The sequence below is a fragment of the Nicotiana sylvestris genome, chromosome 11, assembly GCF_000393655.2.
Source record: "Nicotiana sylvestris chromosome 11, ASM39365v2, whole genome shotgun sequence".
In the NCBI taxonomy this organism is placed as follows: Eukaryota; Viridiplantae; Streptophyta; class Magnoliopsida; order Solanales; family Solanaceae; genus Nicotiana; species Nicotiana sylvestris.
The window spans coordinates 6,706,920-6,719,213 of NC_091067.1; the positions used below are offsets into that span (position 1 = coordinate 6,706,920).

The window sequence follows — 12,294 nt, forward strand, 5'->3', positions numbered from 1 at the left end:
AATGTTGTATACTCTTATTACTATTGTTGCCACTCTATGTGTCCTTGCCATGACCAATCTATATCTCTAATAACTTGTGATCTTTTTGAAACTAATCTTCTTTGACTAATGCCCTCTATGATACCTGGTCCTGTTTGTATTATACTGTTTAATCTTGAGTTTGGTATAATCCGATCCTTTAAGTTCTAAATTAGTGTCATCACTTGGTTTTATTAGCCAAATGCCCTTGCCTATTAACTTTGCAATCCTAGACTCTTTATCTGTTGTCATATAGGTACTCTGCCTAATATGCTAGTTCATGTTCATTATGCGATTGTCTTATAAGTTTGCAAATGCTTTTCCAAACCTATTACTTTATTATTATTTTCGTTGGTTGTTTCTTGTCATGAGTTTAATTCTGGGGCTGGCTGAAAGCCAAAGCCTTCCTCCCTAAGTCTCCTCTATCAACCTCCCTAGTGTGAGCACTACCCTGGGTTCTTGAAGCCTTTGGGAACTCTGACGTACTAGGGTCCAAGGCTCTTTGCCACTTTTCCTAATTGCTCAATTTTGCACCCATTTTCACCTACTAGATAAACTAGTTGGTTTTTGAAAGTGGCTATTGATTAACTTTTGCTACTGGGTTTTGGCTATGAAGATTGTTTCTGGATTATGTTGAAGCCTGTTGGATATGATATCGAAGGCCTGGCCAGGTTGGGTATACTTTGGGCCCGTTTTAGGCCCACTATAGCTATTTTGTAATTTATTTCGCTCATTGGGTCTATAATGATTTTGTAATAACAATTGGGTGTTAGTAAAATTGAAAAAATGAGTTTATTCTAATTTTTACATGAGTGGGTTGAAATCCAGCCTATAGGTGTATAATTTGCTCGAACATGTTCTGCTACTATGTGTGTAGATAACTTGCCTATAGGACTTGAGTGCTTAATTCATTTAACATATTCTGTTTCTACATGTTTGTTATATATCATGCCTATAGGAAATAAAATGACCAATGTTTCAATTTGCATTACAACATATTCATTAGATACTATGACCATAGGGTTATGTTAGTTTATGTTCTACAAATCTGCATTTTAGGAATCATGCATATATGGTTTTAATTGGTTAATGTGTTGTTGTTATAATTATTCACTTACGAGACATGTCTATAGGAGCTAAAACCAGTTCAATCGCTAATTGTAGAAATCCTGCCTATAGGGTAATCCCACTCGCTTTTTAAGTGCTAATGTTATAATGCCAACACTTTCTCATTGCTTAGCTCTGTTACTATTAGAAAGCATGCCTATTGGATCAAACTGAGTAATTCTAAGTATTTCCAATAGCCGTCACTGCCAACTGCTGTGTAAATCATCTAAAAATCATGTCTATAGGCTGAATTACTTATAATCTGTAATCAGCATGCAATATCAGATTCCCTAAAGTGTGTAGTTGTTTAGAAATCACGTCTATAAGATTGCACCTTGCATATGATCCTGCCTGCATGAGGTCACATAGAAATCATGTCTATAGGGCTTAGCGGCTTTAAGTTGGCTCAATTTTGAAATTGTCCAACGCTTAATGCCCAATTTGTTTGCGTGCATTTGTTGTCTAAGTGTGGAGGCTAACTTTAGCCCTTAATTGCTTTTACATGAAGTCCAACTTATTTTGTATGTCGCCTAGTTTTCTCCTTTTGAGCAACCTAAGTTAAGTCTAGAACCACCAAAATAGAGGTCCAAATGCCTTCTGGACCATAGGCATGAGACGGGTAGTGCACACATAAGGCATGGTTTAGAATCAACTAGTACGCTTTAGGTAACAAATTAAAGATAGTAATCGGGTAGCAGGAGATGATAGTCTGTGTCCGCTGAATAATACGAGTAACACCCTATCTTGAAGGAGTTACGAAGTATTATTTATGTTGCACGGGGTGATCCTTTAGGCTAAAAAACTTAGGAACCCCCCTCCGTCTTTTCTTTAAATCAATTATTTGTGTTTAATAAAACTTCCCAAACTTCTTGATTTCTTTGTTTTCGTTTGTATGACTAATTTATATAATTTGAGTTCGGTTGGGACCCACAGTTGTGGACCTTGAAGAGTGCCTAACACCTTTTATTCGAGGTAATTTGAGCCCTTACCCGATCTTTGATGATGCAAACTGGTTAAACCAGAGTTATTTGCAAATAGGTGTCCTAACGCACCTCAAATCCATTAGGTGACGACTCTCTCTTTTTACACCTTCCTTAAAAGAGTTGTCACGTATCGAAACCCAATTTCGCAAGAAAAAGGAAAAGCGACAATGAGCCCGGGAGACCAGATTGGGATTGCCTAAAATTTTGCTGGCCATTCAAAAATGACTCAAAGAATAATAGTTAGCGCCTTGCCATGATCGTTCCTCGTTTTTAGCATTTTAGGGACATAAAATCGGAATTTCATCCGATTTTTAGATTTTCGTGTCCACAACCCACGCCATCTATATAGTTCCGGATGACTTGACCTAGATCAGCTAAAATTTTGCTGGCCCATAAAAATGACCTAAGGAACAATAGTCATCGTTTCTCAATGACCGTTACTCATTTTTTGGTGTTTTAGAGCACTTGATTCTTAGATTTTTGTGTGCTATAGCTCACGCCATCTGTCTGGATCCGGCGATGGGACCCTGATCACGGAAAAAATTTTCGACCCACGAAAATGACCTAAGGAAATATAGTCATCGCCTTCCCATGACTGTTCCTCGTTTTTTGGTGTTTTATGGCCATAAAACATGAATTTCGCTTGATTTCTATATTTTGGTATGATATAGCCCACATCATCTGACATGGTTTGGGCGACTGGACCCGAATTGCCTAAACTTTTGTTAGCCAATCAAACACAACCTACTAAAAAATAGTCATCGCCTCGCCTTAACTGTTTCTCATATTTTTTGTGTGTTTTAGGGCTATATAACTGAAATTTTGCCCGATTATAAGATTTTCGTGTGCTATAGCCTAGGCCAATTGTATTGGCCCAGGCGATCAGATCTGAATTGCGAAACATTTTGTCGGCCCATGAAAAATGTCCTAAGGAACAATAGTCATCTCCTTGCCATGACTATTTCTAATATTTTGGCCTTTTAGAAGCATAAAATTAGAATTTCGCTTGATTCCCATATTTTCGTGTGATATAGCCCATGCCATTCACATGAGTCCGGACGATCGGACTTGGATTGCCTAATATTTTACTAACTCATTAAAAATGACCTAAGGAACAATAGTCATCCCTTCGCCATGATCGTTTCTCATTTTTTGGCATTTAGGGCCATAAAACTAGAATACCGACCGATTTTCACATTTTAATGAGCTGCCCACGCTATTTGCATAGGTCCGGGCGACCGGACACGGACCGTCTATAATTTTATCGGCCCATAAAAAATGACCTAAGGAACAATATTCATCGGCTTGCCTTGTTTGTTACTCATGCTTTCTTGTTTTTAGGCCATACAACTAGAATTCCACCCGATTCTCGTATTTTCGTGCGCTATAACCCATGCCATATGTATGGGTCTGGCGATCGAAACCGGATCACCTAAAATTTAGTTGGCTTAGCAAAAATGACTTAAGGAACCATAGTAATCCCTTTTCCATGACCATTCCTCATTTTTTGGCTTTTTAGGGCCATAAAACTAGAATTTCTCTTGATTCCCTGATTTTCGTGTACACAGCCCATGCCATCCACATGAGTCCGAGTGATCGGACCTGGATCACCTAAAATTTTGCTAGCCCATAAAAAATGACCTAAGGAATAATAGTTATCACCTCTCCATAAACGTTTCTCCTTTTTTTTGGTGTTGTCGGCCGTAAAACTGGAATTCCGCCCGATTCCCAAATTTTCGTGTGCTATAGACCTCACCATCTGCATGAGTTCGGACGACCAGACCCGGATCGCCTAAAATATTGTCGGCCCATACAAAACAACCTAAGAAATAATAGTCATCACTTAGCCATGGTCGTTCCTCATTTTTTGACATTTTAGGATCATAAAACTGAAATTTCGCCCGATTTTCAATTTTCGTGTACTATAGCACAAGTCATCTGCGTGCATCCGAATGGCCAGACTCCGGTCTTCTAAAAGTTTTTTGACTCATTAAAAACGACCTAAGGAGAAATCTTCATCGCTTCGCCATAATCGTCTCTCATTTTTTTGCGCTTTAGGGCCATAAAATTGGAATTCCGCCTGATTCCGAGATTTCCATGTGCTATAGCCACCACCATCTACATGCATCCGGATGACCAGACCTGAATTGCCTAAAATTTTACTGGCCCATCCAAAATGACCTAAGGAATAATAGTCATCGCTTTGCCATGATCGTTCCTCGTTTTTTGGCGTTTTAGCACCATAAAATTAAAATTTCGTCTGATTCCGAGATTTTCGTATGCTATAGCCTACACCATTTTCATGCATCCGGACGACCAGACCCAAGTTGATTAAAATTTTGCCAGCCCTTCAAAATTTACCTAAGTAACAATAGTCATCACTTCGCAATGACTAGTTTTCGTTTCTTGGCATTTTAGGGCCATAAAATTTGAATTTCGCCCGATTCCCAGATTTTCGTATGCTATAGTCCACGCCTTCTGCATGCATCCGGGCGACCGGCTGTGAATCGCCTAAAATTTTGTGGGCCTATCAAAAACGACCTAATGAACAATAGTCATTGATTCGCCATGATTGTTGCTTATAATTTGGCGTTTTAGGGCCAAACTATTGGTTATCTGTTGTCCATATGACACATATCAAACACTATTAAAAATCAATGGGCAAAATAGTACCGGAGGGGATCCAATCCCATTAAAGTAAACCACATTAAATGAAAATAAATTATCGCCCAAATCCCTTGAATTATGAGCAAACGAAAGGTATAAAGCAAAGTCATGTACTTTGGAATATGACATTAGATTTAAATATGGTGCACAAAAGGATTCCATTATCAATCTAAATCTCCTTTCTCCTATAAGACTGTTGGGAATCAATTCTTTTCTTTTCATGACCTTATCTCTTCAAAATAAATCTATACTCTTTTAATTATGTCCTCGATTTAGAAATCACCAATTTTATTAATTTGTTAAGAATAAAACTGTTAAAACATAAACAAATAATTGACTACCTACTTTTTTTAATTTAAGGATCGACTAATTTATGTGATATTATTTTTTTAGTTCGTATATAATGGAATAACGTATTTTTATATTTAAAATAATTTAACTTTAATCATCTTATTTATTCTTAGTGACATGATTTTATAGTCACATAAATATTATAGTATATTTAAGACTATAAATTTCAAATGTCACATAAACTGAAAAGGATGGGGTATTTGATAATTCCATTAAATAACTAGTAAATATCTTTTAAATTTCTTGATTAACAATTTTAATGACTAGGACAATTTGATTTGTAAATGAGAATTAGATTCTCAAAAATTGCCCTATTATGCTTTTAGTTCCACCATACACGTGTAGGAATGAGGAATAACATTTCTGTTTAGCTACTTTTTAAATAGTATTTTGATTCATTTTTTATATCACTTTTTTTTTTTTTTGCATTTTCAAAAGCTGCGCCTAAATTTAATTCAAAATCTAATTGATTTTCATTGTTCCATTAGTGTTTTCCTAGCTAGCACATTGGCTGCACTTAGAAAAATTCTTTTGCCAAACTTTTAAAGATTCTTTGGACACTTAAATACAAATCTTTATAAATAGCCCTTAAAATCCTTTACTAACTCTTAGGTAGAACTAATTTTACAAAAATAGCCATGAAGGTTCTTGTATTAGTTTCATGGCTTTGCCTCATTATATTCTTGCAAATTTTGCCATACTCCACTTGCAAATTCACCCCAAAATCCACAAATCATGAACTTATCTTCCCTAATGAAAACAAAGAAAAGAGTAAGTTCTTCTTCTTTTTAATTTGTTTTTTAGAATTTTGATTAGTAACCACTAATGCTTGCATTATGGTAGGTTGTCTACATTACACCCTTTGAGGTGTTGTCCTTCCCCGTACGGTCGTACCCTACGTGAATGTGGGATGCTTTGTGCATCGGTCTGGTATTTTTTATTATCATACATGAAAATATTTTCAACTAATACTAATGTATGTCTTCAAAATAATTTTTTGGAACATGATTATTTAATAATAACTGCCTATTAAGTAACCATAATCAATATTAAATCGAAACAAACTATGTCCTTATAAATAAACATCATTTTGATTCAAGATCTTCTCTAAAAGAGTAGCTTCATGTTTCATCATTTGGTTAATTCTTGAATTTTTCTTGGCTTTCCCATATTTAATACTAGTGTAAATTACTTATAATTAACTAAATGAATTGTTTGCAGTTGCAAATAATGAAAGAAAGGATGTGCATAAAGTTGTTCATCAGAGAAGAGGAGTATATGGTGGAGCAGACCTTCTTCGCAAAGGACCTAAAAAGAATGGAGCCAATTATATATTTGAAAAGCCAATTTTAGTGTCTTCTTTCTTCTTGTTTCTTTTTGTTGCCTTCACTCTCTAAGATTTGCTGTAGTTATGATAGTTGGAAAAGATTGGTTTCTCTCTCTTGCCCTTTTTAGATATATTCTCATTTTTTTTATTGAGGTTATAGTTTTTTTTTTTGTGAACTTTCAATCAAATAATTCTCTAATTCATAAACATTTGTATGAGAAAACATTTTTTTATGACGGAGAAATCCGTCTGGAGCCGACCAGAGCATTTGAAACTCAGAGATGATAGGGCCACCCCTCTACCTTCCTTCAGTTAACTACCAGAGTTAATTCACGTTGGCACACAACTCGAAACTGTGACTTATGACACAATTACCTCAACCTTTGCCAATTGAGGAATTTGTCTTCTTAGACTATATTCAAATATATCACAAGAACATAATACAAGGATAAATTAGATTATTCCAAAGTGCAAGAACTATAAAGAGATGACACAGAAGCTACACTTGTCAAACAATAAAGAGGAACTAAATGAATCTCGAGCAGTGGCGGAGGCAAAATTTTCGCTAAAAGGATTCAAAATCTTTGTGAGGTTGCTGGTCCAACCCATCGACCAGTAAGTTATGCTTTTAGGCTATGACAAAGGGATTCAAAATATAATATATAAGGGCACAAAACAAATTTTGCTTTATATATATAATGTAATTTTTCGACGAAGGGGGTTCGGTGCTTCCGCCCCACTAAATCCTCCCTCAAGTCTTCGTGCAGCAAAAAGGGAAGTAGATAGTGCATTAAAAGTAAAATTAAATCCTCCTCCCTTAGTTTCATTTTGTTTTTCACTACTCTCTCCGTCCCAATTTATGTAATATTCTTTCCTTTTTAGTAATCGAGTTTCATGCCATCATGTCTTTCTGCCCGATACATGATTGGTTAATGACGATTCTCAACAGCATCTGTAAGATCTCGAGGCTTACTAGACGGAATTCGATCAAAAATGAAAACTTTGGATATTTTTCTTTTTTAGTTAGTCAGAAAAAGAATGACACGTTTCTTCCTTAAATTTTGTGGCAAGTCAAACTATGCCAAACTAGGCCCCGAATGCATCTTAATGTATGAGTATCTCTATTAATTGTTAAAAATTGTTTACAATTGACTTTTGAGATATTTCTTAAAAGTGATGACTTTTGTTAATATTAAGAATGGATTGATTCACAAATAGCCGGCCGGATTTAATATTTACTCTTTCTAGTCAGTATAATTAGATTATACATTGATTATACACAGTAATACATATATTTTATATGAATACATACATACATATATATACATATATACATACATACATATATATATATATATATATATATATATATACATACATACATATATATATATATATATATATATATATATATATATATATATCACATCTATCGGTTATTTTTAGTTTAAGAGATCACGCTGGGGCTATTTGGGTTAATTCTTCTTTTAAGAATTGATGGATGAAATAGTGATATTTTAAGAATTCAAAGACCATTATTTTCTAAGTATTTCATGAAAAATTAGGAAGTAGAATATTTGATCAAGACTGGATTTAAGAGACTTGAGAGGATTACAAGCAACGAAAAATTAACATAAACATATATAAGGAGCTAAAATAGTTTATATTATAGCACTTAACAAATTTGTAAAAATTCTATACGGTTTTTATGGTCTAGAGACGAATGGCCATAACAATAATAGCACTACAATATTGTTCCAACGAAAAACTAGCTTGTTGTAGCTTCTCATCTTCAACCACTGAATGTTCAAAAAAGCTACCATCACATGTCAATAAATCACCAATTGAACGACTCATAAAATGGACAACTTGTCCACATTTTTTGGCCTCGAAAAAACCCTCAGCATTTTCCCTACTTAGTTCTACAAATGCATATTGGTCAATACACTTTGAGTATACTCCTTTTAGTGTTGCGTTCGTTGCGTTATCGCGAAGAGAAATTACCAGAGCGGATGTTGAGTCGATAAGTTTGGATGTCAAGTTGAATGTGATGGCGCCTAGGGTTTCAAGATCTGCGGTTTTAGAACGAGGATCTGATCTTATAAGTGTCTCGCAAAGAGTAGCATTGGGTGTTTTGGCGCAAATATCACTAACTAAATCTCCCTTCACGGTTGATGATGTGAAGAGAATGGACAGAAGAAAAGATACAAGAAATGAGGTAATAATGAAAGAAGCCATTTAATTTCTTTGCTTAATTTGCAAAGGTTATGATGTAGTGACCCCTATTTATATTGGAAAAAAAGATACTGTGAATTTAATACACGCCTATCTTATAATCAGATTAATTTAGATCTTTGAATTGCAAATGCAGGTTTTGATCATCTATGAATAAATGTTGTAAGAAGAGAAAGACAAAAATAAATTGTCAAATTTCAAATGGTCAACAAAACATTTAATATAGTCTGTTGAGCAAATGTTACTGCTTCCGGTACAAATATTAAATTAAATTGAAACACAAGACCGAAGGAAGAATATATATATAGAGAAAATATTAAGGCTTTCAATTTTCAAACAAATTAATTTTAAGCTACACATATATAAAATAAAATCCCCTCGTTTGAGGCATCTATCAGTGAACCAAGGACCACCAAGAACTGTGGTGAGATGAATAGGATTCTGTTAGGTTTGAAACCAAAAAATAAAAAAGATCCTGGTAAGTTTAAAGGGTCTTACGCTTTAGGAATTCAGATTAGTCGGACATCATTACAGGTACCAAAAAGGATAACCAAGAAAATAATTTTTGACACGATCAATGTTGCGGAAGCCAAATGTATATAGTGTGAATAAATCACAACTACTATACCAAAAATTATGACAGCCACCAAATAATAAATAAGACAATAAAGCAACAATAAAAGGAACACCAGAATTTACGAGGTTCGGCTAATTTTGCCTACTCCTCGGACACAACCAATATTTTATTTCACTCCAAAAATACAAGTGAAATAATACTAAAGAGAGAAGATACAAATGCCTTAAACAGATGAGAAGGCAAATGAGAGGTGTGTTTCAATCCTAAACATTAGGCCTTCTTTTATAGGGGAAAAATCTCCCCCAAACTTAACTCCCAACCAATGTGGGACTTTGGCATTTTGCCAAACTTCAACAAATCTCCACCTTGGCAAAATTCCACATTTTCAATTCTCTCTCAATAACAAATTTTGGTTGTGTCTTCATCTTCAATCTTCAGTGTTCAACAATGTTGATCAAATCCAAACAATGTTGAAACTTGATCGCAGTCACCACCTTAGTTAGCATATCAGCAGGATTCTCCGTAGTATGAATTTTCTTCACTGTGACTCCTCCTTCTTCTATGATTTCTCGTACGAAATGATACCGAACATCAATATGCTTCGTCCTTGCATGATAAACTTGGTTCTTCGCTAATTGAATAGCACTTTGACTATCACAAAAAATTGTGATACCTTTTTGTTCAACACCAAGCTCCTTTAGCAATCCTTGAAGCCAAATTGCCTCCTTCACAGCCTCTGTAATAGCCATGTACTCTGCCTCTGTTGTAGACAAAGCAACTGTTGACTGCAAAGTAGACTTCCAACTAACTGGTGCTTTTGCAAAAGTAAACACATAACCAGTAGTTGATCTTCGTTTGTCCAGATCACCCGCAAAATCTGAGTCACAATATCCAACTACAGACTGATTGTATTCCTGCTCAAAAACTAACCCGACATCTACAGTATTATGAATATACCGTAGAATCCACTTCACAGCTTGCCAATGCTCCTTCCCTGGATTGTGCATATATCTGCTAATAACTCCAACAGCTTGTGAAATGTCAGGCCTTGTGCAAACCATTGCATACATCAAGCTACCAACAGCATTTGCGTATGGTACCTTTGACATATACTTTCGTTCAGCTTCATCCATTGGCGACATAGTAGTACTTAGCTTAAAATGGGAAGCAAGTGGAGTACTAACTGGCTTAGTCTTGTCATCTATGCCAAAACGTTGAAGTACTCTCTTCAAATATTCCTTTTGAGATAAACAGAGTTTCTTTGAACGTCTATCTCTAATTATCTCCATGCCAAGAATTTTCTTTGCCTCACCCAAATCCTTCATCTCGAACTCCTTCTTCAGTTGAATCTTCAACTTATCAATTTCTTCCAAATTCTTGGAAGCTATCAACATATCATCAACATATAGGAGAAGATATACAAAGGAACCATCTTTAAGCTTGTGCAAATACACACAATGATCGTATTTGCTTCTCTTGTACCCTTGCCGCAACATAAACTCGTCAAATCGCTTGTACCATTGTCTAGAAGATTGTTTCAATCCGTACAACGATTTTTCAAGTTTGCACACCATATTTTCTTTTCCAGCAACTTTGAATCCTTCTGGCTGAGTCATGTAGATTTCCTCCTCCAAGTTTCCATGTAAAAACGCAGTTTTTACATCCATCTGAACTAGTTCCAAATCCAATTGTGCTACCAAAGCCAACATAATTCTAATGGAGGAATGTTTTACAACTGGAGAAAATACTTCATTGTAATCAATTCCCTCCTTTTGAGCATATCCTTTGGCCACCAATCTTGCTTTGTAGCGAACATCTACTTGGTTAGGAAATCCTTCCTTCTTTGCAAATACCCATTTGCACCCAATTGCTTTCTTTCCCTTCGGGAGATTGGCCAATCTCCATGTATGATTCTGATGAAGGGACTGTATTTCATCATTCATGGCAATCCTCCACTTATCTTCTTCTGAACTTTGGACTGCGTCTTTATAAGTGGTAGGAACATCATCAGCTACAATTGAGGTTGCACAAGCAACCGTCTCTATGAGACGAACAGGTTTCGTTATTGTTCTTTTTGGCCTGCTGGTTGCTATTGATTCAAGTTGTTGTTGAGGTTCCTGAGTTGGAATCTCCTCTACTGGCTCTCCTTCCAGAGGGTAATCTTCATTTGTTTCCTCCTCTGCTTCTTGTGTAGGAAAAATAAATTTTCCCTCAAACTCCACCTGCTTAGAAGCACCTTTATTTTGTTTGGTATCTTCTGTTACCTTATTTACCATAGATTCATCAAAGGTAACATCCCTGCTGAATATTACTTTCTTTGTCATAGGACACCATAAGCGATATCCTTTGACTCCAGAAGTAATTCCCATAAAAATAGTCTTCTTTGCCCTTGGATCCAATTTTGACTCCGTCACATGATAATATGCAGTTGAGCCAAACACGTGCAAAGAGTTATAATCTACAACAGGTTTTCCATACCATTTTTCAAATGGTGTCTTGCCATCAATAGCAGCAGATGGTAGACGATTAATGAGGTGGCATGCATATGTAATTGCCTCAGCCCAAAATTCTTTGCCCAAGCCAGCATTGGACAACATACACCGTACCTTCTCCAGCAAGGTCCGGTTCATACGTTCTGCCACTCCATTCTGTTGTGGTGTATGTCTAACAGTGAAGTGTCGGACGATGCCATCATTTTCACAGACCTTATTGAAATGATCATTTTTGTATTCACCTCCATTGTCTGTGCGAATACACTTGATCCTCCTGCCTGTTTGATTCTCCACCATCGTCTTCCATTTGAGAAAAATTCCCAGCACTTCATCTTTGTTTTTCATTGTATACACCCACACTCTTCGAGAAAAATCATCAACAAAGGTTACAAAATAGTGCTTCCCACCCAATGAAGGTGTTTTGGAAGGACCCCAAACATCAGAGTGTACATAATCCAAAATGCCTTTAGTATTATGGATCGCTGTACCAAATTTAACCCTTGTCTGTTTCCCTTTGACACAATGCTCACAAAACTC

At 35.8% G+C, this 12,294-nt stretch overlaps 1 long non-coding RNA gene across 1 annotated transcript; it reads left to right on the forward strand.

Annotated features, from left to right (window-relative positions):
• The first annotated feature begins 5,736 nt into the window (after positions 1-5,736).
• LOC104246730 (uncharacterized) lies at positions 5,737-6,580 on the forward strand. The gene is made up of 2 exons (XR_716043.2): positions 5,737-5,897; positions 6,348-6,580. It is a non-coding gene; the product is annotated as an uncharacterized lncRNA (long non-coding RNA).
• Positions 6,581-12,294: the final 5,714 nt, after the last annotated feature.